Source organism: Heptranchias perlo, chromosome 1 (genome assembly GCF_035084215.1).
Source record: "Heptranchias perlo isolate sHepPer1 chromosome 1, sHepPer1.hap1, whole genome shotgun sequence".
Lineage (NCBI taxonomy): Eukaryota > Metazoa > Chordata > Chondrichthyes > Hexanchiformes > Hexanchidae > Heptranchias > Heptranchias perlo.
In genome coordinates this window covers 129,623,728-129,641,245 of record NC_090325.1, presented here as the reverse complement: position 1 = coordinate 129,641,245, position 17,518 = coordinate 129,623,728, and positions in this window count along the sequence as shown.

Here is a 17,518-nt window from a genome sequence, read left to right as displayed (position 1 = left end):
TACATTAAAAGTATTAATGGCAGTGGTTCTAGGTGGGGACCAGTTACTGGTAGTGTCACACAGCGATCGGTGTTGGGACCGTTGCTCTTTACAATCTTCATGAATGATTTGAACAAAGGCATTGTGGAAACTGCCCGCAATGTTTGCGGATGATTTGTATGAGTGTTAGGACCTCAGGTGTAAAAAAAACAATTACAACCAGATCTAGATTTAATGGAGGAGTGTGGCAGATATTTAATATAGATAAATACAGAGTTATGCATGTGCTAAGGGCTAATGCCAAGCACGAATATACCATGCGAAGTTCAGGACTTAAATCTGCTGAGCGGAGAAGGACCTAAGTGTCATAATACATGAATCTCTTAAGGTTCACGATCGGTGCCGTTGGGTTATAACAAAAGTAAATAGAGTTTTATGATATATTGCCAGGCAAGTCCAATACAAATCAAAATGTACTATACTGTCCTTGAATAGATCCTGGAAAGGCCTGACCGAGAATACTGTATCCAGTTTTGGTCCCTTCACATAGCAGGTTATATTGAGGTCTTGGAAAAGGTTCAGAGGAGAACCACCAGACTGATGCCTAGCTTAAAGTTACGTAAGCATAGAACTAGGTTAGACGTCAGGAAGTTTTTCTTTTTGCAGAGGGTCATCGACCTCTGGAACAAATTGTCAGCTGAAACAGTGGGCTCGATATTGCCAGGGCTGCGGGTTCGCGGCGGGAGGGCTATTGGGCATGTGGGTAATGCGCCCAGTGAAATCAGTCTGCCCCGCGCGCGATCGCAGCCCAATTGGATCCACTTACCTGGTCTTCCGGGTTCGCCATTGCTGAGCTGCACGTCGGGTGGACTGCGCATGCTGGAGGAACTCTATTTAAAGGGGCAGTCCTCCACTGACTGATGCTGCAACAAATAGGAAAAAATACAGCATGGAGCAGCCCAGGGGGAAGGCTGCTCCCTGTTTAATGATGTCTAACTCCAGGTATCATTAGATGGGGTAAGGAGGAGGGGGAGGACAGAGATCTTCCCCCCGGCGGGCGGGAGGAAGCGGCCTGCCTCTGCCACCAGGAAGGCCTGGCTCGAGGTGGCAGAGGAGGTCACCTGCACCACCAACATATCGCCCACCTGCATACAGTGCAGGAGGCGCTGCAATGACCTAAGTAGGTCAGCCAAAGTGAGTACACTTACTCATTCCCCTACACTCCGTCTGCCACATCACCGCCCCCACCCCACATCTCCTTCTGCACTGCCAACACTACTCTGACACATCACCCCTCACACCCACTCAAACCTCATCCTCATCTTACCTGCACTTACTCACCTCACCAGTACTCATCCCGCCACTACCACTCAACCCAATCCTCATACAATCTCATAGCTCTATCTCATACTCACCCTCTCGTGCATCTCTTTCACAGTCAGCCTCACTCAACCTGCCACTACCTGTGCTGCAGCCACAGGGCATGCATCACATATGTGCAGTAGGCAGCGTAAGGCAAACATGTTGTGAGCATGAAGGGGATGCACAAGTGTGTTTGAGGGTTTGTCATGGTTTTTATTTCTATTGATTTCTGACCAACTCACATTACATATTATATTGGCACCACTACTGCCACATCTTTGCGAATCTTGTCTGGTTTGTGCAATAATGCCCTTTCCTGAGGATTACTATAAAGACCCACAACTGATGCCACCCATTGTGTCACTGCAAAGTGGGTTTAGGTGTATTTGCAGAGCTCTTTTGTGCAGACGACTGAGAGACGTCGGCGATGTCCCCGGTGGCACCCTGGAAGGATGCGGAGGAGAAGTTGTTGAGGGCAGTGGTGACTTTGACAGCGACAGGTAAGAAGATGGTGCTTGGGCCAGCCGGGAGCAGCTCGGCATGAAGGAGGCTGCAGATGTCCACGACTACATGTTGAGTGACTCTGAGCCTCCGTGTGCACTGCTGCTCAGAGAGGTCCAGGAAGCTGAGCCTCGGTCTGTGGACCCTGTGGCGAGGGTAGTGCCCTCTGCGATGCATCTCTCTCTGCAGTTGCCCTCCCTCCTGCTGTGCAGGTGGATGTGTCACAGCACTGTGTTGTGGAGCTCCACGTGTCAGAGGTGGACGGCGTGGATGGCGAGGCTAGTGATGCTGTTCGCCCTCTGAGGAGGTCATGACTGCAGCTACGGCGGCCCCCATCCGGAAGATGTACATCTGAGGGGGTCTGTAAGGTAATTGGTGAATTTTCTTGTCAGGAGGAGGGTGGTGGAGGCCAAACTTTGTCCCAAGTGACAGAGTGGCCTCCTGCAATGAGTGAGGGTCTCCCCCCACCACCTGTCAAATAGACCTTTGCAGCTGCCACAGGCAACACGTCCATTTCAAATGGGAGTGTTTCCCCCAGTATGGGAAACAGTCCCAGTTGTTCCCTTAATCAAGTCTGTTAATGACCTGAAATTGCTAGATAAATATTGTTAAGTGGCATCCCGCTGGCTTTAATTGCCTGTGGGAGTCCCACCAGCGGGGGCTGCGTGCACACGTCGGCGCGTCTGTGGGGAACCCGGAAGTGGGCGGGTTGGAGCCGGGCTCCCGACCCGCTCCGGGATTCCCCGATTTTCGGAGTCCCCCGCCAGGAACGCACCCGATAGCGGGTGCTAATATAGAGCCCAGTAAGTCTGGATTTGCTGAAAGTGCTCAAAAGTGAGCTGGAAAAGTTCTTAGCTATAACTGATATTGCAGCTTACAAAAGGTAGGTGGGGCATTGGACAATGTGCCCCATGGTGACTGGTCTCTTGAAACTTGTTTTAATCATCTTCAAGGGTCAGAAAGGAATAAAGGAAAGGAAAGGAACAACTTGAATTTAGATTTTCTGGAAGTTCCCAGATTTTTTTCCCCTGAATTGGGCTAGGTTTTCTTTCTCTTTTTTTGCCTGTCATGAAATCGTGTGGCTGTTGGTGGGTGGAGGACAATGGGAGCTCTGATGCTGAGTTGCATATGGGACAGGTTCGATGAACTAGTTGGCCTTTACCAGTTCACCTTTTTCATTGGTTCATATCAAGGAAACAGGACCAAGCTGCAACAGAAATGCAGCCAACAGCTGGTGCATACCAAGACTCAGCTGCCATTGGACAAAAGTCACCTAAGTCCCAAGAAACTCTTGGTCCACATGTGCTGCCAAATACTTCTCATAATACCGGCCCTCAGGTTGTACCTAGAAGGAGCACTAGGATAGGTCATAGGAAGACACGTCCACACACCTAGGGGAAACACGATGAAAAGTAGCTAGGACTGTGGCATGGGGCACTGAGGCCAGTCATTCAGGTGATGTTGCTGAATGAATTGGCTCTGTTGCACAATCATTTCCTTTGTTTTATGTGGTACTAGTTGGGTCATATGGCAGTTGTTCTTTCTGATCTTGGCAACACTGCACCTTATTTATAAAGGCATTGTTTAGAACCAGTCTGATAGCAACAGTATGATGGAAATTTGGCACATGAAGTTATCGTATCACTATTGTATGATTTGATTACAGATGGGTAAAAGGGGCGGCTGCAGGAAATGCCTACTCCGACTTCCACCACAAACTCTGTCAGGTAAAACCCAATAAGAGTGGGTCCCACCCAAAGTCTGTTTCTGGAATCAGTTTCCCACTGTCATTATGCCTTAATCTCCCTAAAAATAGCAGGAACATTTGGAGACATAGTAATTTAATGATAATGAGAGTGTTAACAAAGTCTTGCAGACTCAAAGGTCAAAGTTACATTGATGCACAAACATTTTTTAAAAGTTCTGCTTCCAAGTTGTCATTACTTGCCATTGACATGCTCTTGGTCCTGATCTAGAATTCCTCTCAGCTCTGATCTAAAATACACCTGGTCCTGAATTTGCTTTCCCCAGCTCCAACCTCTTTTTCACCAACCATTCAACTGATCTGTCCTGGGTGAGATTTGAATCCCAAATTGACCATCGTTCTGATTCAAAATGGCAGACAGTGGCTTTGTTATCCAAAGTTTAAGCTAATGTTTTTTTAATGTTTCATCTCTAAGAATAATTATTTCTGGAATTTGCTCATACCTTTTTCCAAATAATGCATGTAGGCATTTTTTGTGCTATCCTATTTCTCGTGGGATCTTCGGAGATCAGAGAGAAGTGACTCATCCCATCAATTTGGGCTGGATCTGAACCCATGCTCCAAAGGTTAAATGGCAGTATGCTAAGGCACTGCAACCTTCTCCTTCAGTGATTTTTTCCATTTATTATCCAAATATTCTCTGAAGACTAAATTTTGTGAACTTTAAGCAATCGCAGCCTAACTTTCCAAATAATTTGGCACATTCATACTCCTTACTTATGAATTGCTGTAGAATTTTCCAGTCAGGCCTAGGGCACAGAAATGCTATTCTAAACAATAAAGAACATTAATTATGGCATAGCTAAATATGAAATACAATATTCTAAGGATATGGTTGAAAATATATTATGTAATGAGTTCGTTGGCTAAGGGTCTGTTGGCCCATGTTACAGTATTATTTAACATAATTTGCTACTATCTGAACAGGCCTAAAACATTATCTGCTCAATAGACTGCAAAATGAGCCTGCCATTCTCAAAAGATGATCTCCATGCACTCGATTGGTCTCATTATGCCTAGGTAAGGTTAGCAATGAATGTTGATCGCTATCTAAGCCTTGACAATTGTTCCTTATTATCTGTAATTATCATAATGGAGTAGCCTACACTTAATGGGCTAATACTCTCATCCCATTCTGTCCAGCTCACTGCTCAAAGGTGAACAATCTACATTCTGAGGAGCGTTTACCTGCCCGTTCTTAAACCCAACAAGTTCTATCTTAAGTTATCACTAGTAAAAGCCTTTTCTTCCCCTTCACATGACCTCACCTAATTACAGGCGAACTGTTTCAATGGAAGTAACCACCTTCTGCTTTATGCTGCTATTCAAACCGTAATTAGGTAAGCTGCTTTCAGAAAAGGAGTACAACAAAACAGATTTAATCCTTTCTTACTCTTTTCAACCTTGGTGGTGTCCTGGACCATGAGTCTTGACCCATCACTTTCTCATTAAGAAAATATACAGTATAATACCAGAATGAATATAGAAGGGGCACCATTTCTAGAAACACCTAATACCATTTGATCCTTAAAATACACTGTAGAATATCGAAGTACAAATGCTTAGAACATCCACCTGAAATTCCTCTCTGGGCTAATGCCTCTGATAAAATAGCAGAGAGAAGAATTTCAGATGAATGTATTGAGTTTACACACCAGGACCCCACAGGATAACTTTAGGACCTATGTCTGTGGGCACATATATCTATAAGCAGGATATCACACTCATAACAGTAGGTTATGTGAGATTTGCCGTGAATGGGAAGTTGCAGGAGCCATGAGTTTGAACCAGCAGATCACTATTGGCGGTGGAATTCAGGCAAGCACTTCCTTGATGAAAATGTACTTCACTGTTATTTCTGCCCAATCTGAACATCCATATTATTCGCTACTTCTCAGAATAAATGGAAGACTAATTATTCATGCATCCAGCAGCTAATCTGGGCCTTTTGTCAGACCCATTAAATTTACTTTTCTGCATCCTCTCTAAGGCCTTCACATCCTTCCTAAAGTGCAATGTCCTGAATTGGACCCAATACTCCAGTTGTGACCGAACCAGTGTTTTATAAAGTCCGCTGGGAGTCTCCCCAATGGAATTTCCACCCATTGCGAGCAGATGTTACAGGGAAGCTTTTTTAAAGTCCCAATTTAAAGGGACAGAATCAAAAAAATATATTTTTTATTGTTCCTAGCAAAAAATATTTTCAACGAATGTTTATTGTGTAGTTTTTTTTACAACTAACACTTTTTCTCCCCAACTAACATTTAAGGTATTATTTCTGTGTTTGTAGATCACATCGTGATGGGAATGGTTGTGAAATGTTGAAGTAATAGAATCATTCTTAACAAAATCACAAAGAAACGGACCAGATAGCAACTCTTTACAAGAATTCTGCAGAACAAGTCAAATCTTAAAGAAGGCAGGATCAGTAAAATGTTGGCAATGATACCAACATTCATTCCACAGCAAGTCACTATGTTGGGGTTGTTTTGAAAATACATAATTAGAATCATAGAATCATAGAATAGTTACAGCACAGAAGGAGGCCATTCGGCCCATCGAGCCTGTGCCGGCTCTTTGTAAGAGCAATCCAGCTAGCTTCATTCCCCTGCTCTTTCTCCATAGCCCTGCAAATTTTTTCCCTTCAAGTATTTCTCCAATTCCTTTTTGAAAGCCACAATTGAATTTGCTTCCACCACCCTTTCAGGCTGTGCATTCCAGATCATAACTACTCGTTGTGTAAAAAAGTTTTTCCTCATGTCACTTTTGGTTCTTTTGTCAATCACCTCAAATCTGTGTCCTCTGGTTCTCGACCCTTCCGCCAATGGGAACAGTGTCTCTTTATTTACTTTATCTAAACCCTTCATGATTTTGAACACTTCTATCAAATCTCCCCTTAACCTTCTCTGCTCCAAGGGGAACAACTCCCCCTTCTCCAGTCTATCCATGTAACTGAAGTCCCTCACCCCTGGAACCATTCTAATAAATCTTTTCTGCACAATCTCTAAGACCTTCATATCCTTCCTAAAGTGCGGTGCCCAGAATTGGACACAATACTCCAGTTGTGGCCGAACCAGTGTTTTATTAAGGTTCAACTTTTGTACTCTATGCCTACTTATAAAGCCCAGGATCCCGAATGCTTTTTTAATCGCTTTCTCAACCTGTCCTGCCACATTCAAAGATTTGTGCACACATATCCCCAGGTGTCTCTGTTCCTGTGCCCCTTTAAAATTGTACCATTTAGTTGATATTGCCTCTTCTCATTCTTCCTGCCAAAATGTATCACTTCGTACTTCTCTGCATTAAATTTGATCTGCCATGGTGTCCACCCATTCCACCAGCCTGTCTATGTCCTCTTGAAGTCTATTACAATCCTCCTCACTGTTTACTACACTTCCTAGTTTTGTGTCATCTGCAAATTTTGAAATTGAGGCCTGGACACCCAAGTCCAAGTCATTAATATATATCAAAAAAAACATTGGTCCGATCACCAACCCCTGGGGAACAGTATACCTTCCTCCAGTCCGAAAAACAACCGTTCATCACTACTCTCTGTTTTTAGGCGAGAAGTGGCACGAGGTGAAGGCAGACACACCCAGAAGATCACCAGGTGTCAGAACCAATTTGGCAAGACCCACCATGATGCCAACAACCATCTCGAACACACGAACCTGCAATGACTGTGGAGAATTGGTACTGCAGACTCCAGGTTCGCAGAGAGCCACTTACACCTCTGTTCTGTCTGCGACAAGGATAGCTGAAGCCGATCGATACCACAGTCAGTTGTCAGTTGCAGGGAAAGTTACAATTATTCTTTATTTTATCTTTTATATTCATTCTCGGGATGTGGAAGGCAGGTGTTTATTGCCCCAGTTGCTTGCAAGGCCACTTCTGACAGCTTCACACCCTAAACCCCACACACTCTAAACCCATCGCACTCTAAACCCATCGCACTCTAAACCCATCGCACTCTAACTCCCTCAGATTCGAAACCCCTCACATTCGAAACCCCTCACATTCTGAACGCCTCGCACTCTAAACCCCTCTCAATCTAAACCTATTGCACTCCAATTCCCTCACATTCTAAACCCCTCACACTCACAACCCCTCGCATACTAAACACCCTCACACTCTAAACCGATCGCACTCTAATTCCCTCACATTCTAAACCCCTCGCATTCTAAACCCCTCATACTCTAAACCCCTCGCACACTAAACCCCTCACACTCGAAACCTATCGCACTCAAATTCCCTCACACTCTAAACCCCTCACATTCTAATCCCCTCACACTCTAAACCCCTCACACTCTAAACCCCTCACACTTTAAACCCCTCACACTCTAAACGCATCACTCTCAAAACCCCTCACACTCCAAGCCCCTCACACTTTAAACCCCTCACACTCTAAACGCATCACACTCTAAACCCCTCACACTCTAAACCCCTCACACTCTAAACCCCTCACACTTTAAACCCCTCACACTCTAAACGCATCACTCTCAAAACCCCTCACACTCCAAGCCCCTCACACTTTAAACCCCTCACACTCTAAACCCCTCACACTCTAAACCCATCACACTCTAAACCCCTCACACTCTAAACCCCTCACACTCCAAACCCCTCACACTCTAAACCCCTCACACTCTAAACCCCTCACACTCTAAACCCATCACACTCTAAAACCATCACACTCTAAACCCCTCACATTCTAAACCCATCACACTCTAAACCCCTCGCACTCAAAACCCCTCACACTCTAAACCCGTCACACTCTAAACCCCTCACACTCTAAACCCCTCACACTCTAAACCTCTCGCACTCTAAACCCCTCACACTCTAAACCCCTCGCACTCTAAACCCCTCACACTCCAAACCCCTCACAATCTAAACCCATCGCACACTAAACCCCTCACACTCAAAACCCCTCACACTCTAAACCCCTCACACTCTAAACCCATCACACTCTAAACAGCTCACACTCGAAACCCCTCACACTCGAAACCCCTCAAACTCTAAACCCCACACACTCTAAACCCCTCACACTCTAAACCCATCACACTTTAAAACCCTCACACTCTAAACCCCTCACACTCTAAACCCCTCACACTCTAAACCCATCACACTTTAAAACCCTCACACTCTAAACCCATCACACTTTAAAACCCTCACACTCTAATCCCCTCACACTCGAAACCCCTCACACTCGAAACCCCTCAAACTCTAAACCCCACACACTCTAATCCCCTCACACTTTAAAACCCTCACAATCTAAACCCATCACACTCGAAACCCCTCAAACTCTAAACCCCACACACTCGAAACCCATCACACTCTAAACCCCTCACACCCTAAACCCCTCACACATTAAACCCCTCACACTCTAAACCCCTCACACTTTAAACCCCTCACACCCTAAACCCCTCACACATTAAACCCCTCACACTCTAATACCCTCACACTTTAAACCCCTCACACATTAAACCCCTCACACTCTAAACCCCTCACACTTTAAACCCCTCACACTCCAAACCCCTCACACTCTAAACCCCTCACAATGTAATCCCATCACACTCTAAACCCCTCACACTTTAAACCCCTCACACTTTAAAACCCTCACACTCTAAACCCCTCACACTCTAAACCCCCTCACAATGTAAACCCATCACACTCTAAACCCATCACACTTTAAAACCCATCACACTCTGAACCCCTCGCACTCTAAACCCCTCACACTCTGAACCCGTCACACTGTAAACCACTCACACTCTAAAAACATCACACTCTAAACCCATCGCACTCTAAACCCCTCGCACTCTAAACCCATCACACTTTAAAACCCATCACACTCTGAACCCCTCGCACTCTAAACCCCTCACACTCTGAACCCGTCACACTGTAAACCCCTCACACTCTAAAAACATCACACTCTAAACCCATCGCACTCTAAACCCATCACACTCTAAACCCCTCACACTCTAAACCCCTCACACTTTAAACCCCTCATACTCTAAAACCCTCACAATGTTAACCACTCACACTGTAAACCCCTCACACTCTAAACCCATCACACTCTAAACCCCTCACACTCTAAAGCCCTCACACTCTAAACCCCTCACACTCTAAACCCCTCAAACTCTAAACCCATCACACTCTAAACCCATCACACTCTAAACCCCTCACACTCTAAAGCCCTCACACTCTAAACCCCTCACACTCTAAACCCCTCAAACTCTAAACCCCTCACACTCTAAACCCATCACACTCTAAACCCCTCACACTCGAAACCCCTCACACTCTAAACCCCTCACACTCAAAACCCAGCACATTCTAAACCCCTCACACTCTAAACCCCTCACACTTTAAACCCCTCACACTCTAAATCCCTCACAATCTAAACCCATCACACTCTGAACCCATCACACTCTAAACCCCTCACACTCTAAATCCCTCACACTCTAAACCCATCACACTCTAAACCCCTCACAGTCTAAACCCATCACACTCTAAACCCCTCACACTCTAAACCCCTCACACTCGAAACCCATCACACTCTAAACCACTCACACTCTAAACCCCTCACACTCTAAACCCCTCACACTCTAAACCCATCACACTCTAAACCACTCACACTCTAAACCCATCACACTCTAAACCACTCACACTCTAAACCCCTCACACTCGAAACCCATCACACTCTAAACCCCTCACACTCTAAACCCCTCACAGTCTAAACCCCTCACACTCTAAACCCATCACACTCTAAACCCCTCACACTCTAAAGCCCTCATACTCTAAACCCCTCACAATCTAAACCCCTCACACTCTAAACCCATCACACTCTAAACCCCTCACACTCTAAACCCCTCACAGTCTAAACCCCTCACACACTAAACCCATCACACTCTAAACCCCTCACACTCTAAACCCCTCACAGTCTAAACCCCTCACAGTCTAAACCCATCACACTCTAAACCCCTCACACTCTAAACCCATCACACTCTAAACCCCTCACACTCTAAACCCCTCACACTCTAAACCCCTCACACTCTAAACCCCTCACACTCTAAACCCATCACACTCTAAACCCCTCACACTCTAAACCCCTCACAGTCTAAACCCCTCACACTCTAAACCCCTCACACTCTAAACCCCTCACACTCTAAACCCCTCACAGTCTAAACCCCTCACAGTCGAAACCCATCACACTCTAAACCCCTCACACTCTAAAGCCCTCATACTCTAAACCCCTCACAATCTAAACCCCTCACACTCTAAACCCATCACACTCTAAACCCCTCACACTCTAAACCCCTCACAGTCTAAACCCCTCACACTCTAAACCCCTCACACTCCAAACCCCTCACACTCTAAACCCCTCACACTCTAAACCCCTCACACTCTAAACCCCTCACACTCTAAACCCCTCACACTCTAAACCCCTCACACTCTAAACCCCTCACACTCTAAACCCCTCACAGTCTAAACCCATCACACTCTAAACCCCTCACACTCTAAAGCCCTCATACTCTAAACCCCTCACAATCTAAACCCCTCACACTCTAAACCCCTCACACACTAAACCCCTCACACTCTAAACCTATCGCACTCAAATTCCCTCACACTCTAAACCCCTCACATTCTAATCCCCTCACACTCTAAACCCCTCACACTTTAAACCCCTCACACTCTAAACGCATCACTCTCAAAACCCCTCACACTCCAAACCCCTCACACTTTAAACCCCTCACACTCTAAACGCATCACTCTCTAAACCCCTCACACTCCAAACCCCTCACACTCTAAAGCCCTCACAATCTAAACCCCTCACACTTTAAATCTCTCGCACACTAAACCCCTCACACTCGAAACCCCTCAAACTCTAAACCCCTCACACTCTAAACCCCTCACAGTCTAAACCCATCACACTCTAAACCCCTCACACTCTAAAGCCCTCATACTCTAAACCCCTCACAATCTAAACCCCTCACACTCTAAACCCATCACACTCTAAACCCCTCACACTCTAAAGCCCTCACACTCTAAACCCCTCACACTCTAAAGCCCTCACACTCTAAACCCCTCACACACTAAACCCATCACACTCTAAACCCCTCACACTCTAAACCCCTCACAGTCTAAACCCCTCACACTCTAAACCCATCACACTCTAAACCCCTCACACTCTAAACCCATCACACTCTAAACCCCTCACACTCTAAACCCCTCACACTCTAAACCCCTCACACTCTAAACCCCTCACAGTCTAAACCCCTCACACTCTAAACCCCTCACACTCTAAACCCCTCACACTCTAAACCCCTCACAGTCTAAACCCCTCACACTCTAAACCCATCACACTCTAAACCCCTCACACTCTAAACCCATCACACTCTAAACCCCTCACACTCTAAACCCCTCACAGTCTAAACCCCTCACAGTCTAAACCCATCACACTCTAAACCCCTCACACTCTAAAGCCCTCATACTCTAAACCCCTCACAATCTAAACCCCTCACACTCTAAACCCCTCACACTCTAAACCCCTCACACTCTAAACCCCTCACACTCTAAACCCCTCACACTCTAAACCCCTCACACTCTAAACCCCTCACACTCTAAACCCCTCACAGTCTAAACCCCTCACACTCTAAACCCCTCACACTCTAAACCCCTCACACTCTAAACCCCTCACACTCTAAACCCCTCACAGTCTAAACCCATCACACTCTAAACCCCTCACACTCTAAAGCCCTCATACTCTAAACCCCTCACAATCTAAACCCCTCACACTCTAAACCCATCACACTCTAAACCCCTCACACTCTAAAGCCCTCACACTCTAAACCCCTCACACTCTAAAGCCCTCACACTCTAAACCCCTCACACACTAAACCCCTCACACTCTAAACCTATCGCACTCAAATTCCCTCACACTCTAAACCCCTCACATTCTAATCCCCTCACACTCTAAACCCCTCACACTTTAAACCCCTCACACTCTAAACGCATCACTCTCAAAACCCATCACACTCTAAACCCCTCACACTCTAAAGCCCTCATACTCTAAACCCCTCACAATCTAAACCCCTCACACTCTAAACCCATCACACTCTAAACCCCTCACACTCTAAACCCCTCACAGTCTAAACCCCTCACTCGCTAAACCCCTCACACTCCAAACCCCTCACACTCTAAAGCCCTCACAATCTAAACCCCTCACACTTTAAATCTCTCGCACACTAAACCCCTCACACTCGAAACCCCTCAAACTCTAAACCCCTCACACTCTAAACCCCTCACAGTCTAAACCCATCACACTCTAAACCCCTCACACTCTAAAGCCCTCACACTCTAAACCCCTCACACTCTAAAGCCCTCACACTCTAAACCCCTCACACACTAAACCCCTCACACTCTAAACCTATCGCACTCAAATTCCCTCACACTCTAAACCCCTCACATTCTAATCCCCTCACACTCTAAACCCCTCACACTTTAAACCCCTCACACTCTAAACGCATCACTCTCAAAACCCCTCACACTCCAAACCCCTCACACTTTAAACCCCTCACACTCTAAACGCATCACTCTCTAAACCCCTCACACTCCAAACCCCTCACACTCTAAAGCCCTCACAATCTAAACCCCTCACACTTTAAATCTCTCGCACACTAAACCCCTCACACTCGAAACCCCTCAAACTCTAAACCCCTCACACTCTAAACCCCTCACAGTCTAAACCCATCACACTCTAAACCCCTCACACTCTAAAGCCCTCATACTCTAAACCCCTCACAATCTAAACCCCTCACACTCTAAACCCATCACACTCTAAACCCCTCACACTCTAAAGCCCTCACACTCTAAACCCCTCACACTCTAAAGCCCTCACACTCTAAACCCCTCACACACTAAACCCATCACACTCTAAACCCCTCAGACTCTAAACCCCTCACAGTCTAAACCCCTCACACTCTAAACCCATCACACTCTAAACCCCTCACACTCTAAACCCATCACACTCTAAACCCCTCACACTCTAAACCCCTCACACTCTAAACCCCTCACACTCTAAACCCCTCACAGTCTAAACCCCTCACACTCTAAACCCCTCACACTCTAAACCCCTCACACTCTAAACCCCTCACACTCTAAACCCCTCACACTCTAAACCCCTCACACTCTAAACCCATCACACTCTAAACCCCTCACACTCTAAACCCATCACACTCTAAACCCCTCACACTCTAAACCCCTCACAGTCTAAACCCCTCACAGTCTAAACCCATCACACTCTAAACCCCTCACACTCTAAAGCCCTCATACTCTAAACCCCTCACAATCTAAACCCCTCACACTCTAAACCCATCACACTCTAAACCCCTCACACTCTAAACCCCTCACAGTCTAAACCCCTCACAGTCTAAACCCCTCACACTCTAAACCCCTCACACTCTAAACCCCTCACACTCTAAACCCCTCACACTCTAAACCCCTCACAGTCTAAACCCATCACACTCTAAACCCCTCACACTCTAAAGCCCTCATACTCTAAACCCCTCACAATCTAAACCCCTCACACTCTAAACCCATCACACTCTAAACCCCTCACACTCTAAAGCCCTCACACTCTAAACCCCTCACACTCTAAAGCCCTCACACTCTAAACCCCTCACACACTAAACCCCTCACACTCTAAACCTATCGCACTCAAATTCCCTCACACTCTAAACCCCTCACATTCTAATCCCCTCACACTCTAAACCCCTCACACTTTAAACCCCTCACACTCTAAACGCATCACTCTCAAAACCCCTCACACTCCAAACCCCTCACACTTTAAACCCCTCACACTCTAAACGCATCACTCTCTAAACCCCTCACACTCTAAAGCCCTCACAATCTAAACCCCTCACACTTTAAATCTCTCGCACACTAAACCCCTCACACTCGAAACCCCTCAAACTCTAAACCCCTCACACTCTAAACCCCTCACAGTCTAAACCCATCACACTCTAAACCCCTCACACTCTAAAGCCCTCATACTCTAAACCCCTCACAATCTAAACCCCTCACACTCTAAACCCATCACACTCTAAACCCCTCACACTCTAAAGCCCTCACACTCTAAACCCCTCACACTCTAAAGCCCTCACACTCTAAACCCCTCACACTCTAAACCCCTCACACTCTAAACCTATCGCACTCAAATTCCCTCACACTCTAAACCCCTCACATTCTAATCCCCTCACACTCTAAACCCCTCACACTTTAAACCCCTCACACTCTAAACCCCTCACACTCTAAACCCATCACACTCTAAACGCATCACACTCTAAACCCCTCACACTCTAAACCCATCACACTCTAAACCCCTCACACTCTAAAGCCCTCACACTCTAAACCCCTCACACTCTAAAGCCCTCACACTCTAAACCCCTCACACACTAAACCCCTCACACTCTAAACCTATCGCACTCAAATTCCCTCACACTCTAAACCCCTCACATTCTAATCCCCTCACACTCTAAACCCCTCACACTTTAAACCCCTCACACTCTAAACCCCTCACACTCTAAACCCCTCACATTCTAAACCCATCACACTCTAAACGCATCACACTCTAAACCCCTCACACTCTAAACCCATCACACTCTAAACCCCTCACACTCTAAAGCCCTCACACTCTAAACCCCTCACACTCTAAAGCCCTCACACTCTAAACCCCTCACACACTAAACACCTCACACTCTAAACCTATCGCACTCAAATTCCCTCACACTCTAAACCCCTCACATTCTAATCCCCTCACACTCTAAACCCCTCACACTTTAAACCCCTCACACTCTAAACCCCTCACACTCTAAACCCCTCACATTCTAAACCCCTCACACTCTAAACCCATCACACTCTAAACCCATCACACTCTAAACCCCTCACACTCTAAACCCATCACACTCAAAACCCCTCACACTCTAAACCCCTCACATTCTAAACCCATCACACTCTAAACCCCTCGCACTCAAGACCCCTCACACTCTAAACCCCTCACACTCTAAACCCCTCACACTCTAAACCTCTCGCACTCTAAACCCCTCACACTCTAAACCCCTCGCACTCTAAACCCCTCACACTCCAAACCCCTCACACACAAAACCCATCGCACACTAAACCCCTCACACTCGAAACCCCTCACACTCTAAACCCCTCACACTCTAAACCCATCACACTCTAAACCCATCACACTTAAAAACCCCTCACACTCGAAAACCCTCAAACTCTAAACCCCACACACTCTAAAACCCTCACACTCTAAACCCCTCACACTCCAAACCCATCACACTTTAAAACCCTCACAATCTAAACCCATCACACTCGAAACCCCTCACACCCTAAACCCCTCACACTTTAAACCCCTCACACTCTAAACCTATCACACTCTAAACCCCTCACACTCGAAACCCCTCAAACTCTAAACCCCACACACTCCAAACCCATCACACTTTAAAACCCTCACAATCTAAACCCATCACACTCTAAACCCCTCACAATGTAAACCCCTCACACTCTAAACCCCTCACACTCTAAACCCCTCACAATGTAAACCCCTCACACTCTAAACCCATCACACTCTAAACCCATCACACTCTAAACCCCTCACACTCTAAACCCATCACACTCTAAACCCATCACACTCTAAACCCATCACACTCTAAACCCATCACACTCTGAACATCTCACACTTTAAACCCCTCACACTTTAAACCCATCACACTCTAAACCCCTCACAATGTAAACCCCTCACACTCTAAACCCCTCACACTCTAAACCCCTCACAATGTAAACCCCTCACACTCTAAACCCATCACACTCTAAACCCATCACACTCTAAACCCCTCACACTCTAAACCCATCACACTCTAAACCCATCACACTCTAAACCCATCACACTCTAAACCCATCACACTCTAAACCCCTCACACTCTAAACCCATCACACTCTAAACCCCTCACACTCTAAACCCATCACACTCTAAACCCATCACACTCTAAACCCCTCACACTCTAAACCCATCACACTCTAAACCCATCACACTCTGAACATCTCACACTTTAAACCCCTCACACTTTAAACCCCTCACACTCTAAACCCATCACACTCTAAACCCCTCACACTCTAAACCCCTCACACTCTAAACCCATCACACTCCAAACCCATCACACTCTGAACATCTCACACTTTAAACCCCTCACACTTTAAACCCCTCACACTCTAAACCCATCACACTCTAAACCCATCACACTCTAAACCCATCACACTCTGAACATCTCACACTTTAAACCCCTCGCACTCTAAACCCATCACACTCTAAACCCATCACACTGTAAACCCCTCACACTCTAAACCCCTCACACTCTGAACCCGTCACACTTTAAACCCGTCACACTTTAAACCCCTCACACTCTAAACCCATCACACTGTAAACCCCTCACACTTTAAACCCCTCATACTCTAAAACCCTCACAATGTTAACCCCTCGCACTCTAAACCCCTCACACTCTGAACCCGTCACACTTTAAACCCGTCACACTTTAAACCCCTCACACTCTAAACCCCTCACACTGTAAACCCCTCACACTCTAAACCCATCACACTCTAAACCCCTCACACTCTGAAGCCCTCATACTCTAAGCCCCTCACAATCTAAACCCCTCACACTCTAAACCCATCACACTCGAAACCCATCACACTCTAAACCCCTCACACTCTAAAGCCCTCACACTCTAAACCCCTCACATTCTAAACCCCTCAAACTCTAAACCCCTCACACTCTAAACCCATCACACTCTAAACCCCTCACACTCTAAAGCCCTCACACTCTAAACCCCTCACACTCTAAACCCCTCACAC